The following is a 13,681-nucleotide window of genomic DNA, read 5'->3' as shown; positions in this document are numbered from 1 at the left end:
TTGGTTCAATGACATATTCCATTCGTTTTAGCCAAATCTTTATGGGTATTTCAATTTGAATTTGTTTTTTAATGTTGTAGAATGCCCTATATATCTATATCTATCTATCTACCTATCTATATATTTAAACCTCAGTAATTGTAGTGTGTACAGTACTCTATATATTTAAAACTCAGTAATTGTAGTGTGCACAGTACTCTATATATTTAAACTTCAGTAATTGTAGTGTGTTCAGTACTCTATATATTTAAACCTCAGTAATTGTAGTGTGTGCAGTACTCTATATATTTAAACCTCAGTAATTGTAGTGTGTTCAGTACTCTATATATTTAAACCTCAGTAATTGTAGTGTGTACAGTACTCTATATATTTAAACCTCCGTAATTGTAGTGTGTTCAGTACTCTATATATTTAAACCTCCGTAATTGTAGTGTGTACAGTACTCTATATATTTCAACCTCAGTAATTGTAGTGTGTACAGTACTCTATATATTTACACCTCAGTAACTGTAGTGTGTTCAGTACTCTATATATTTAAACCTCAGTAATTGTAGTGTGCAGTACTCTATATATTTACACCTCAGTAATTGTAGTGTACAGTACTCTATATATTTAAACCTCAGTAATTGTAGTGTGTGCAGTACTCTATATATTTATATATATATATATCTATATACTGTCATGCCCTGACCTTATAGATCCTTTTTGTGTCTCTGTTTTGGTTTGGTCAGGGCGTGAGTTTGGGTGGGCATTCTATGTTTTGTGTTCTATGTTTTCTATTTCTGTGTGTTTGGCCTGGTATGGTTCTCAATCAGAGGCAGGTGTCGTTTGTTGTCTCTGATTGAGAACCATACTTAGGTAGCCCTTTCCCACCTGTGTTTTGGTGGGTGTTTGTTTTCTGTTTTGTGTGTCTCTGCACCAGACAGAACTGTGTTGTGTGTTTCTGCACCAGACAGAACAGACAGAACTGTGTTGTGTGTTTCTGCACCAGACAGAACTGTGTTGTGTGTTTCTGCACCAGACAGAACTGTGTTGTGTGTTTCTGCACCAGACAGAACAGACAGAACTGTGTTGTGTGTTTCTGCACCAGACAGAACTGTGTTGTGTGTTTCTGCACCAGACAGAACTGTGTTGTGTGTTTCTGCACCAGACAGAACTGTGTTGTGTGTTTCTGCACCAGACAGAACTGTGTTGTGTGTTTCTGCACCAGACAGAACTGTGTTGTGTGTTTCTGCACCAGACAGAACTGTGTTGTGTGTTTCTGCACCAGACAGAACTGTGTTGTGTGTTTCTGCACCAGACAGAACTGTGTTGTGTGTTTCTGCACCAGACAGAACAGAACTGTTTGTGTTTCTGCACAGAAGAACTGTGTTGTGTGTTTCTGCACCAGACAGAACAGACAGAACTGTGTTGTGTGTTTCTGCACCAGACAGAACAGACAGAACTGTGTTGTGTGTTTCTGCACCAGACAGAACTGTGTTGTGTGTTTCTGCACCAGACAGAACTGTGTGTGTTTCTGTGTGTTTCTTTCTGCACCAGACAGAACTGTGTTGTGTGTTTCTGCACCAGACAGAACTGTGTTGTGTGTTTCTGCACCAGACAGAACTGTTGTGTGTGTGTTTTCTGCACCAGACAGAACTGTGTTGTGTGTTTCTGCACCAGACAGAACTGTGTTGTGTGTTTCTGCACCAGACAGAACTGTGTTGTGTGTTTCTGCACCAGACAGAACAGACAGAACTGTGTTGTGTGTCTCTGCACCAGACAGAACAGACAGAACTGTGTTGTGTGTTTCTGCACCAGACAGAACAGACAGAACTGTGTTGTGTGTTTCTGCACCAGACAGAACTGTGTTGTGTGTTTCTGCACCAGACAGAACTGTGTTGTGTGTTTCTGCACCAGACAGTGTGTTTCTGCACCAGACAGAACTGTGTTGTGTGTTTCTGCACCAGACAGAACTGTGTTGTGTGTTTCTGCACCAGACAGAACTGTGTTGTGTGTTTCTGCACCAGACAGAACTGTGTTGTGTGTTTCTGCACCAGACAGAACTGTGTTGTGTGTTTCTGCACCAGACAGAACTGTGTTGTGTGTTTCTGCACCAGACAGAACAGACAGTTGTGTGTTTTTCTGCACCAGACAGAACAGACAGAACTGTGTGTGTTTCTGCACCAGACAGAACTGTGTTGTGTGTTTCTGCACCAGACAGAACTGTGTTGTGTGTTTCTGCACCAGACAGAACTGTGTTGTGTGTTTCTGCACCAGACAGAACTGTGTTGTGTGTTTCTGCACCAGACAGAACTGTGTTGTGTGTTTCTGCACCAGACAGAACTGTGTTGTGTGTTTCTGCACCAGACAGAACTGTGTTGTGTGTTTCTGCACCAGACAGAACTGTGTTGTGTGTTTCTGCACCAGACAGAACTGTGTTGTGTGTCTCTGCACCAGACAGAACTGTGTTGTGTGTTTCTGCACCAGACAGAACTGTGAACTGTGTGTTTCTGCACCAGACAGAACTGTGTTGTGTGTTTCTGCACCAGACAGAACTGTGTTGTGTGTTTCTGCACACCAGACAGAACTGTGTTGTGTGTCTCTGCACCAGACAGAACTGTGTTGTGTGTTTCTGCACCAGACAGAACTGTGTTGTGTGTTTCTGCACCAGACAGAACTGTGTTGTGTGTTTCTCAACTGTGTTGTGTGTTTCTACACCAGACAGAACTGTGTTGTGTGTTTCTACACCAGACAGAACTGTGTGTGTTGTGTGTTTTCTGCACCAGACAGACAGAACTGTGTTGTGTGTTTCTGCACCAGACAGAACTGTGTTGTGTGTTTCTGCACCAGACAGAACTGTGTTGTGTGTTTCTGCACCAGACAGAACTGTGTTGTGTGTTTCTGCACCAGACAGAACTGTGTTGTGTGTTTCTGCACTGCACCAGACAGAACTGTGTTGTGTGTTTCTACACCAGACAGAACTGTGTTGTGTGTTTCTGCACCAGACAGAACTGTGTTGTGTGTTTCTGCACCAGACAGAACTGTGTTGTGTGTTTCTGCACCAGACAGAACAGACAGAACTGTGTTGTGTGTTTCTGCACCAGACAGAACTGTGTTGTGTGTCTCTGCACCAGACAGAACTGTGTTGTGTGTTCCTGCATCAGACAGAACTGTGTTGTGTGTTTCTGCACCAGACAGAACTGTGTTGTGTGTCTCTACACCAGACAGAACTGTGTTGTGTGTTTCTGCACCAGACAGAACTGTGTTGTGTGTTTCTACACCAGACAGAACAGACAGAACTGTGTTGTGTGTTTCTACACCAGACAGAACAGACAGAACTGTGTTGTGTGTTTCTGCACCAGACAGAACTGTGTTGTGTGTTTCTGCACCAGACAGAACAGACAGAACTGTGTTGTGTGTTTCTGCACCAGACAGAACTGTGTTGTGTGTTTCTGCACCAGACAGAACTGTGTTGTGTGTTTCTGCACCAGACAGAACTGTGTTGTGTGTTTCTGCACCAGACAGAACTGTGTTGTGTGTTTCTGCACCAGACAGAACAGACAGAACTGTGTTGTGTGTTTCTACACCAGACAGAACAGGTCTGGTAGTACTACTCTAGCAGGTCCAGGCTCTGCTGTAGGCCAGGGTCCAGGTCTAGCAGTACTGCTCTAGCAGGTCCAGGCTCTGCTGTAGGCCAGGGCCCAGGTCTGATAGTACTGCTCTAGCAGGTCCAGGCTCTGCTGTAGGCCATGTGCTGTGGGTGTTTACTGCCAGGTCCCAGGTCTGGCAGTACTGCTCTAGCAGGTCCAGGCTCTGCTGTAGGCCATGTGCTGTGGGGGTTTACTGCCAGGGCCCAGGTCTGGTAGTACTGCTCTAGCAGGTCCAGGCTCTGCTGTAGGCCATGTGTTGCTGTAGGCCATGTGCTGTGGGTGTTTACTGCCAGGGCCCAGGTCTGGCAGTACTACTCTAGCAGGTCCAGGCTCTGCTGTAGGCCAGGTGCTGCTGTAGGCCAGGTGCTGCTGTAGGCCATGTGCTGTGGGGGGCCCAGGTTACTGCCAGGGCCCAGGTCTGGCAGTACTGCTCTAGCAGGTCCAGGCTCTGCTGTAGGCCATGTGCTGTTGGTGTTTACTGCCAGGGCCCAGGTCTGGCAGTACTGCTGTAGGCCATGTGCTGTGGGGGTTTACTGCCAGGGCCCAGGTCTGGCAGTACTGCTCTAGCAGGTCCAGGCTCTGCTGCAGACCATGTGCTGTGGGGTTTTCTGGTCTGGCAGGGCCCAGGTCTGGCAGTACTGCTCTAGCAGGTCCAGGCTCTGCTGTAGGCCATGTGCTGTGGGGGTTTACTGCCAGGGCCCAGGTCTGGCAGTACTACTCTAGCAGGTCCAGGCTCTGCTGTTGGCCATGGCCCAGGTCTGGCAGTACTGCTCTAGCAGGTCCAGGCTCTGCTGTAGGCCATGTGCTGTGGGTGTTTACTGCCAGGGCCCAGGTCTGGCGGTACTGCTCTAGCAGGTCCAGGCTCTGCTGTAGGCCATATGCTGTGGGGGTTTACTGCCAGGGCCCAGGTCTGGCGGTACTGCTCTAGCAGGTCCAGGCTCTGCTGTAGGCCAGGGCCCAGGTCTGGCGGTACTACTCTAGCAGGTCCAGGCTCTGCTGCAGACCATGTGCTGTGGGTGACAGCAGGCATAGGTCATCTGCGAAGAGTAGGCATTTAACCTCTGAATTGTGGAGACTAACACCAGGGGCTGAGGATTTTTCTAGAATAGTGGCCAATTCGTTGATGTAAATATTGAAGAGTGCAGGGCTCAGATTACAACCCTGGCGAAGGCCCCGCCCCTGGCGAAGGCCCCGCCCCTGACGAAGGCCCCGCCCCTGACGAAGGCCCCGCCCCTGGTGAAGGCCCCGCCCCTGACGAAGGCCCTGCCCCTGATGAAGGCCCCGTCCCTGGTTAAAGAATTCTGTTATTTTCTTGCCAATTTTAATGCTGCACGTATTGCCAGTAGACATTGATTTAATTATGTCATATGTTTTACCCCCTACACCACTTTCAATAACTTTGTAGAACAGTCCTGTCTGCCACATAGAATCAAATGCTCTTTGGAAGTCGATAAAGCAAGCGTATATTTTGGTATTATTTTGGTGGACATGTTTATCTATCAGGGTGTGTAGGGTGTAAAAATGATCAGTCATGTTTATCTATTAGGGTGTAAAAATGATCAGTCATGTTTATCTATCAGGGTGTAAAAATGATCAGTCATGTTTATCTATTAGGGTGTAAAAATGATCAGTCATGTTTATCTATTAGGGTGTAAAAATGATCAGTCATGTTTATCTATTAGGGTGTAAAAATGATCAGTCATGTTTATCTATTAGGGTGTGTAGGGTGTAAAAATGATCAGTCATGTTTATCTATTAGGGTGTAAAAATGATCAGTCATGTTTATCTATCATTAGGGTGTAAAAAAATGATCAGTCATGTTTATCTATTAGGGTGTAAAAATGATCAGTCATGTTTATCTATTAGGGTGTGTAGGGTGTAAAAATGATCAGTCATGTTTATCTATTAGGGTGTAAAAATGATCAGTCATGTTTATCTATTAGGGTGTGTAGGGTGTAAAAATGATCAGTCATGTTTATCTATTAGGGTGTAAATATGATCAGTCATGTTTATCTATCAGGGTGTAAAAATGATCAGTCATGTTTATCTATCAGGGTGTAAATATGATCAGTCATGTTTATCTATCAGGGTGTGTGGGGTGTAAAAATGATCAGTCATGTTTATCTTTGATCAGTCATTTTATCTATTAGAAAAATGATCATTGTGATTATTTGTAAAAATGATCAGTCATGTTTATCTATTAGGGTGTGTAAACCTCAGTCATGTTTATCTAACCCTCAGTCATGTTTATCTATCAGGGTGTAACCCTCAGTCTGTTTTCGTATGAATCCAATTTGGCTTTTACTCAAGACATTGTGACCCTCTATTTAGGTCTCTCCCAACCCTCTCTCTCTAACCCATAACCCTCCCTCTCTCTCTCTAACCCCTCTCTCTCTCTCTCTCTAACCCTCTCTCTCTCAACCCTCTAACCCTCTCTCTCTCTAACCCTCTCTCTCTCTCCATCTCTATCTCTCTCTCTCTAAAATGATCTCTCTCTCTCTCTAACCCTCTCTCTCTCTCTAACCCTCTCTCTCTCTTTACCCTCTCTCTCTAACCCTCTCTCTCTAACCCTCTCTCTCTCCCCAACCCTCTCTCTCTCTCTAACCCTCTCTCTCTCTCCAACCCTCTCTCTCTCTCTAACCCTCTCTCTCTCTCCAACCCTCTCTCTCTCTCTAACCCTCTCTCTCTCTCCAACCCTCTCTCTCTCTCTCTAACCCTCTCTCTCTCTCTCTAACCCTCTCTCTCCAACCCTCTCTCTCTCTCTAACCCTCTCTCTCTCTCCAACCCTCTCTCTCTCTCTCTCTCTAACCCTCTCTCTCTCTCTCTAACCCTCTGTCTCTCTCCCTAACCCTCTCTCTCTCCCCAACCCTCTCTCTCTCTCTAACCCTCTCTCTCTCTCTAACCCTCTCTCTCTCTCCAACCCTCTCTCTCTCTCCAACCCTCTCTCTCTCTCTAACCCTCTCTCTCTCTCCAACCCTCTCTCTCTCTCTCTCTCTCTAACCCTCTCTCTCTCTCTCTAACCCTCTGTCTCTCTCCCTAACCCTCTCTCTCTCTCCAACCCTCTCTCTCTCTCTCTAACCCTCTCTCTCTCTCCAACCCTCTCTCTCTCTCTAACCCTCTCTCTCTCTCAACCCTCTCTCTCTCTCTAACCCTCTCTCTCTCTCAACCCTCTCTCTAACCCTCTCTCTCTCTCTAACCCTCTCTCTCTCTCAACCCTCTCTCTCCTCTAACCCTCTCTCTCTCTCCAACCCTCTCTCTCTCTCTCTAACCCTCTCTCTCTCTCTCTAACCCTCTCTCTCTAACCCTCTCTCTCTCCAACCCTCTCTCTCTCTCCAACCCTCTCTCTCTCTCCAACCCTCTCTCTCTCTCTCTCTCTAACCCTCTCTCTCTCCAACCCTCTCTCTCTCTCTCTAACCCTCTCTCTCTAACCCTCTCTCTCTAACCCTCTCTCTCTCTCTCTCTCTCTAACCCTCTCTCTCTAACCCTCTCTCTCTCCAACCCTCTCTCTCTCTCTCTCTCCAACCCTCTCTCTCTCTAACCCTCTCTCTCTCAACCCTCTCTCTCTCTCTAACCCTCTCTCTCTCTCTCTCTAACCCTCTCTCTCTAACCCTCTCTCTCTCTCTAACCCTCTCTCTCTCCAACCCCTCTCTCTCTCTAACTCTCTCTCGCTCTCTCTAACCCTCTCTCTCTCTCTCTCCAACCCCATCTCTCTCTCCAACCCCCTCTCTCTCTCTCTAACCCCCTCTCTCTCTCTCTCGCTCTCTCTCTCTCTCTCTCTCTCTCTCTCTCTCTCCAACCCCCTCTCTCTCTCTCTCTCTCTCTCTCTCTCCAACCCCATCTCTCTCTCCAACCCTTTCTCTCTCTGTGTTGTGTGTGAAGGTGAGGATAGCAGCTGGTGAGATGTAATGATATAATGGCTGGTCAAAAACCACGAGTCATTCACCGTGTTTGTCCCTTAATTTGTCTCCTGTATTTGGCACTGTCTCCATGGTAACAGTGGGAAGTGTAGTGTGACGTGTGTGTGTGTGTGTGTGTGTGTGTGTGTGTGTGTGTGTGTATGTGTGTGTGAGCGTGGCAGTGTGAAGCACAGGTCTATCACAGACAGGAGACATCGCAGACTGGAGACATCACAGACAGGAGAAGTCTTTTTAAGACACCAGGAGACAGAAAGACAAGACTCTGCTGATGTAGACCAGAGGGTTGTAGTCTCGTTAAGACACCAGGAGACAGAAAGAGAAGACGCTGCTGATGTAGACCAGAGGGTTGTAGTCTCTTTAAGACACCAGGAGACAAAAAGAGAGGACTCTGCTGATGTAGACCAGAGGGTTGTAGTTAAGACACCAGGAGACAGAAAGAGAAGACTCTGCTGATGTAGACCAGAGGGTTGTAGTCTCTTTAAGACACCAGGAGACAAAAAGAGAAGACTCTGCTGATGTAGACCAGAGGGTTGTAGTCTCTTTAAGACACCTGGAGACAGAAAGAGAAGACTCTGCTGATGTAGACCAGAGGGTTGTAGTCTCTTTAAGACACCAGGAGACAGAAAGAGAAGACTCTGCTGATGTAGACCAGAGGGTTGTAGTCTCTTTAAGACACCAGGAGACAGAAAGAGAAGACTGCTGATGTAGACCAGAGGGTTGTAGTTAAGACACCAGGAGACAGAAAGAGAAGACTCTGCTGATGTAGACCAGAGGGTTGTAGTCTCTTTAAGACACCAGGAGACAGAAAGAGAAGACTGCTGATGTAGACCAGAGGGTTGTAGTCTCTTTAAGACACCAGGAGACAGAAAGAGAGGACTCTGCTGATGTAGACCAGAGGGTTGTAGTTAAGACACCTGGAAACAGAAAGAGAAGACTCTGCTGATGTAGACCAGAGGGTTGTAGTTAAGACACCAGGAGACAGAAAGAGAAGACTCTGCTGATGTAGACCAGAGGGTTGTAGTCTCTTTAAGACACCAGGAGACAGAAAGAGAAGACTCTGCTGATGTAGACCAGAGGGTTGTAGTCTCTTTAAGACACCAGGAGACAGAAAGAGAAGACTCTGCTGATGTAGACCAGAGGGTTGTAGTCTCTTTAAGACACCAGGAGACAGAAAGAGAAGACTCTGCTGATGTAGACCACAGGGTTGTAGTCTCTCTGACCTGCTGTCAGATTCCATCTCTATTAGACATATTGATGTGTGTATCTGCTGCCATCTTTTGGTTAAATGAAGAACTTCAACTGTTTTCTCAATTTGGTAATTTTATCTCAGTCCCTCCCCCCTGGGGTACTGGGGCACCTCCCCCCTGGGGCTCCTCCCCCTGGGCCCTGGGGCCCCTCCCCCTTGGTCTTGGTGTCCTTCCCCCCTGAGTCCTAGCGCCCCTCCCCCTGGGTCATGGGGCACCTCCGTCCTGGGGCCCCTCCCCCCTTGGTCCTAGCGACACACCCCCTGGGTCCTGGCGCCCCTCCCTCTGGGTCCTGGGGCCCCTCCCCCTAAGTCCTAGCGCCCCTCCCCTGGGTCCTGGGGCCCCTCCCCCTGGGGCCACTCCCCCCCTTGGTCCTAGCGACACTCCCCTGGGTCCCCTCCCCCCCTTGGTCATAGCGCCCCTCCCCTGGGTACTGACGCCCTCCCCTGGGTCCTGGGGCCCCTCCCCTGGGTCCTGGGGCCCCTCCCCCTGGGTCCTTGGGCCCCTCCCCCCTGGGTCCTGGGGCCCCTCCCCCCTGGGTTCATGTTTTTGTGTTTCCCCTAGCACAACACAGCTGATTCAAATGACCAACTCACCATCAAGCTTTGATTATTTGAATCAGCTGTGTTGCTAGGGGAAACACAAAAACATGAAAAGCAGGGGGGAGGGGCCTCAGGACCCAGTGGGGAGGGGCCCCAGGACCCAGTGGGGAGGGGCCCCAGGACCCAGGGGGGAGGGGCCTCAGGACCCAGGGGGGAGGGGCCTCAGGACCCAGTGGGGAGGGGACCCAAGGAAAACCAAAGTGTTCACCCAGGGGGGGCCCAGCTACTCTGTAGGACTGAACATGGGTAGATACTCTGTAGGACTGAACATGGGTAGATACTCTGTGGGACTGAACATGGGTAGATACTCTGTAGGACTGGACATGGGTAGTTACTCTGTAGGACTGAACATGGGTAGATACTCTGTAGGACTGAACATGGGTAGACACTCTGTAGGACTGAACATGGGTAGATACTTTGTAGGACTGAACATGGGTAGATACTCTGTAGGACTGAACATGGGTAGATACTCTGTGGGACTGAACATGGGTAGATACTCTGTGGGACTGAACATGGGTAGATACTCTGTAGGACTGAACATGGGTAGATACTCTGTGGGACTGAACATGGGTAGATACTCTGTGGGACTGAACATGGGTAGATACTCTGTGGGACTGAACATGGGTAGATACTCTGTGGGACTGAACATGGGTAGATACTCTGTGGGACTGAACATGGGTAGATACTCTGTGGGACTGAACATGGGTAGATACTCTGTGGGACTGAACATGGGTAGATACTCTGTGGGACTGAACATGGGTAGATACTCTGTGGGACTGAACATGGGTAGATATTCTGTAGGACTGAACATGGGTAGATACTCTGTGGGACTGAACATGGGTAGATACTATGTAGGACTGAACATGGGTAGATACTCTGTAGGACTGAACATGGGTAGATACTCTGTAGGACTGAACATGGGTAGATACTCTGTAGGACTGAACATGGGTAGTTACTCTGTGGGACTGAACATGGGTAGATACTCTGTGGGACTGAACATGGGTAGATACTCTGTGGGACTGAACATGGGTAGATACTCTGTAGGACTGAACATGGGTAGATACTCTGTAGGACTGAACATGGGTAGATACTCTGTAGGACTGAACATGGGTAGATACTCTGTGATACTCTCTAGGACTGAACATGGGTAGATACTCTGTAGGACTGAACATGGGTAGTTACTCTGTGGGACTGAACATGGGTAGATACTCTGTGGGACTGAACATGGGTAGTTGCTCTGTAGGACTGAACATGGGTAGATACTCTGTAGGACTGAACATGGGTAGATACTCTGTAGGACTGAACATGGGTAGATACTCTGTGGGACTGAACATGGGTAGGTACTCTATAGGACTGAACATGGGTAGGTACTCTGTAGGACTGAACATGGGTAGGTACTCTGTAGGAATGAACATGGGTAGTTACTCTGTAGGACTGAACATGGGTAGGTGCTCTGTGATACTCTCTAGGACTGAACATGGGTAGATACTCTGTAGGACTGAACATGGGTAGATACTCTGTAGGACTGAACATGGGTAGTTACTCTGTGGTACTCTATAGGACTGAACATGGGTAGTTACTCTATAGGACTGAACATGGGTAGATACTCTGTAGGACTGAACATGGGTAGATCCTCTGTGGGACTGAATATGGGTAGATACTCTGTAGGACTGAACATGGGTAGATACTCTGTGGGACTGAACATGGGTAGATACTCTGTAGGACTGAACATGTGTAGATACTCTCTGATACTCTATAGGACTGAACATGGGTAGATACTCTCTGATACTCTGTAGGACTGAACATGGGTAGATACTCTATAGGACTGAACATGGGTAGATACTCTGTAGGACTGAACATGGGTAGTTACACTGTAGGACTGAATATGGGTAGATACTCTGTAGGACTGAACATGGATAGTTACTCTATAGGACTGAACATGGGTAGATACTCTGTAGGACTGGACATGGGTAGTTACTCTGTAGGACTGATCATGGGTAGATACTCTGTAGGACTGAACATGGGTAGATACTCTGTAGGACTGAACATGGGTAGATACTCTGTAGGACTGAACATGGGTAGATACTCTGTAGGACTGGACATGGGTAGTTACACTGTAGGACTGAACATGGGTAGATACTCTGTAGGACTGAACATGGGTAGATACTCTGTGGGACTGAACATGGGTAGATACTCTGTAGGACTGGACATGGGTAGTTACTCTGTAGGACTGAACATGGGTAGATACTCTGTAGGACTGAACATGGGTAGATACTCTGTAGGACTGAACATGGGTAGATACTCTGTAGGACTGAACATGGGTAGTTACTCTGTAGGACTGAACATGGGTAGATACTCTGTAGGACTGAACATGGGAAGTTACTCTGTAGGACTGAACATGGGTAGATACTCTGTAGGACTGAACATGGGTAGATACTCTGTAGGACTGGACATGGGTAGATACTCTGTAGGACTGGACATGGGTAGTTACTCTGTAGGACTGAACATGGGTAGATACTCTGTAGGACTGAACATGGGTAGATACTCTGTAGGACTGAACATGGGTAGATACTCTGTAGGACTGAACATGGGTAGATACTCTATAGGACTGAACATGGGTAGATACTCTGTAGGACTGAACATGGGTAGATACTCTGTAGGACTGAACATGGGTAGATACTCTGTAGGACTGAACATGGGTAGTTACTCTGTAGGACTGAACATGGGTAGATACTCTGTAGGACTGAACATGGGTAGATACTCTGTGGGACTGAACATGGGTAGATACTCTGTAGGACTGAACATGGGTAGATACTCTGTAGGACTGAACATGGGTAGATACTCTGTAGGACTGAACATGGGTAGATACTCTGTAGGACTGAACATGGGTAGATACTCTGTAGGACTGAACATGGGTAGATACTCTGTAGGACTGAACATGGATTTGGCAACTTCATATCATATGGTGACCCTAACCTGTGTGTGTTTTGACCTAACCTGTGTGTTTTGACCTAACCTGTGTGTTTTGACCTAACCTGTGTGTGTTGACCCAACCTGTGTGTTTTGACCTAACCTGTGTGTTTTGACCTAACCTGTGTGTTTTGACCCAACCTGTGTGTTTTGACCTAACCTGTGTGTTTTGACCTAACCTGTGTGTTTTGACTTAACCTGTGTATTTTGACCTAACCTGTGTGTGTTGAACTAACCTGTGTTTTCACCTAACCTGTGTGTTTTGACTTAACCTGTGTGTGTGTTGACCCAAACTGTGTGTTTTGACCTAACCTGTGTGTTTTGACCTAACCTGTGTGTTTTGACTTAATCTGTGTGTTTTGACTTAACCTGTGTGTGTTGACCTAACCTGTGTGTGTGTTGACCTAACCTGTCTTTTGACTTGACTTAACCAGTGTGTGTTTTGACCTAACCTGTGTGTTTTGACCTAACCTGTGTGTTTTGACCTAACCTGTGTGTGTGTTGACCTAACCTGTGTGTTTTGACCTAACCTGTGTGTTTTGACCCAACCTGTGTGTTTTGACCTAACCTGTGTGTTTTGACCTAACCTGTGTGTTTTGACCTAACCTGTGTGTTTGTGTGTGTTGACCTAACCTGTGTGTTTTGACCTAACCTGTGTGTTTTGACCCAACCTGTGTGTGTGTGTTGACCCAACCTGTGTGTTTTGACCTGACCTGTGTGTTTTGACCTAACCTGTGTGTTTTGACCTAACCTGTGTGTGTGTGTTGACCTAACCTGTGTGTTTTGACCCAACCTGTGTGTTTTGACCTAACCTGTGTGTTTTGACCTAACCTGTGTGTTTTGACCTAACCTGTGTGTTTTGACTTAACCTGTGTGTTTTGACCTAACCTGTGTGTTTTGACCCAACCTGTGTGTTTTGACCTAACCTGTGTGTTTTGACCTAACCTGTGTGTTTTGACTTAACCTGTGTATTTTGACCTAACCTGTGTGTGTTGAACTAACCTGTGTTTTCACCTAACCTGTGTGTTTTGACTTAACCTGTGTGTGTGTTGACCCAAACTGTGTGTTTTGACCTAACCTGTGTGTTTTGACTTAATCTGTGTGTTTTGACTTAACCTGTGTGTGTTGACCTAACCTGTGTGTGTGTTGACCTAACCTGTCTTTTGACTTGACTTAACCAGTGTGTGTTTTGACCTAACCTGTGTGTTTTGACCTAACCTGTGTGTGTGTTGACCTAACCTGTGTGTTTTGACCTAACCTGTGTGTTTTGACCCAACCTGTGTGTTTTGACCTAACCTGTGTTTCTCTTTCCCCAG

At 47.1% G+C, this 13,681-nt stretch overlaps 1 protein-coding gene across 1 annotated transcript in view; it reads left to right on the top strand.

Moving 5' to 3' along the window:
• LOC135567419 (carboxypeptidase E) overlaps positions 1–13,681 on the top strand; it is a gene marked incomplete at its 3' end in the record, with an annotated part of 47,497 nt that overhangs the window by 7,595 nt on the left and 26,221 nt on the right. The window lies entirely within an intron of this gene.

Source organism: Oncorhynchus nerka, unplaced genomic scaffold (assembly GCF_034236695.1).
Source record: "Oncorhynchus nerka isolate Pitt River unplaced genomic scaffold, Oner_Uvic_2.0 unplaced_scaffold_2078, whole genome shotgun sequence".
Classification (NCBI taxonomy): Eukaryota; Metazoa; Chordata; class Actinopteri; order Salmoniformes; family Salmonidae; genus Oncorhynchus; species Oncorhynchus nerka.
Note: the sequence above shows the minus strand (reverse complement) of the source record. Positions and strands in the feature narration are given on the sequence as shown.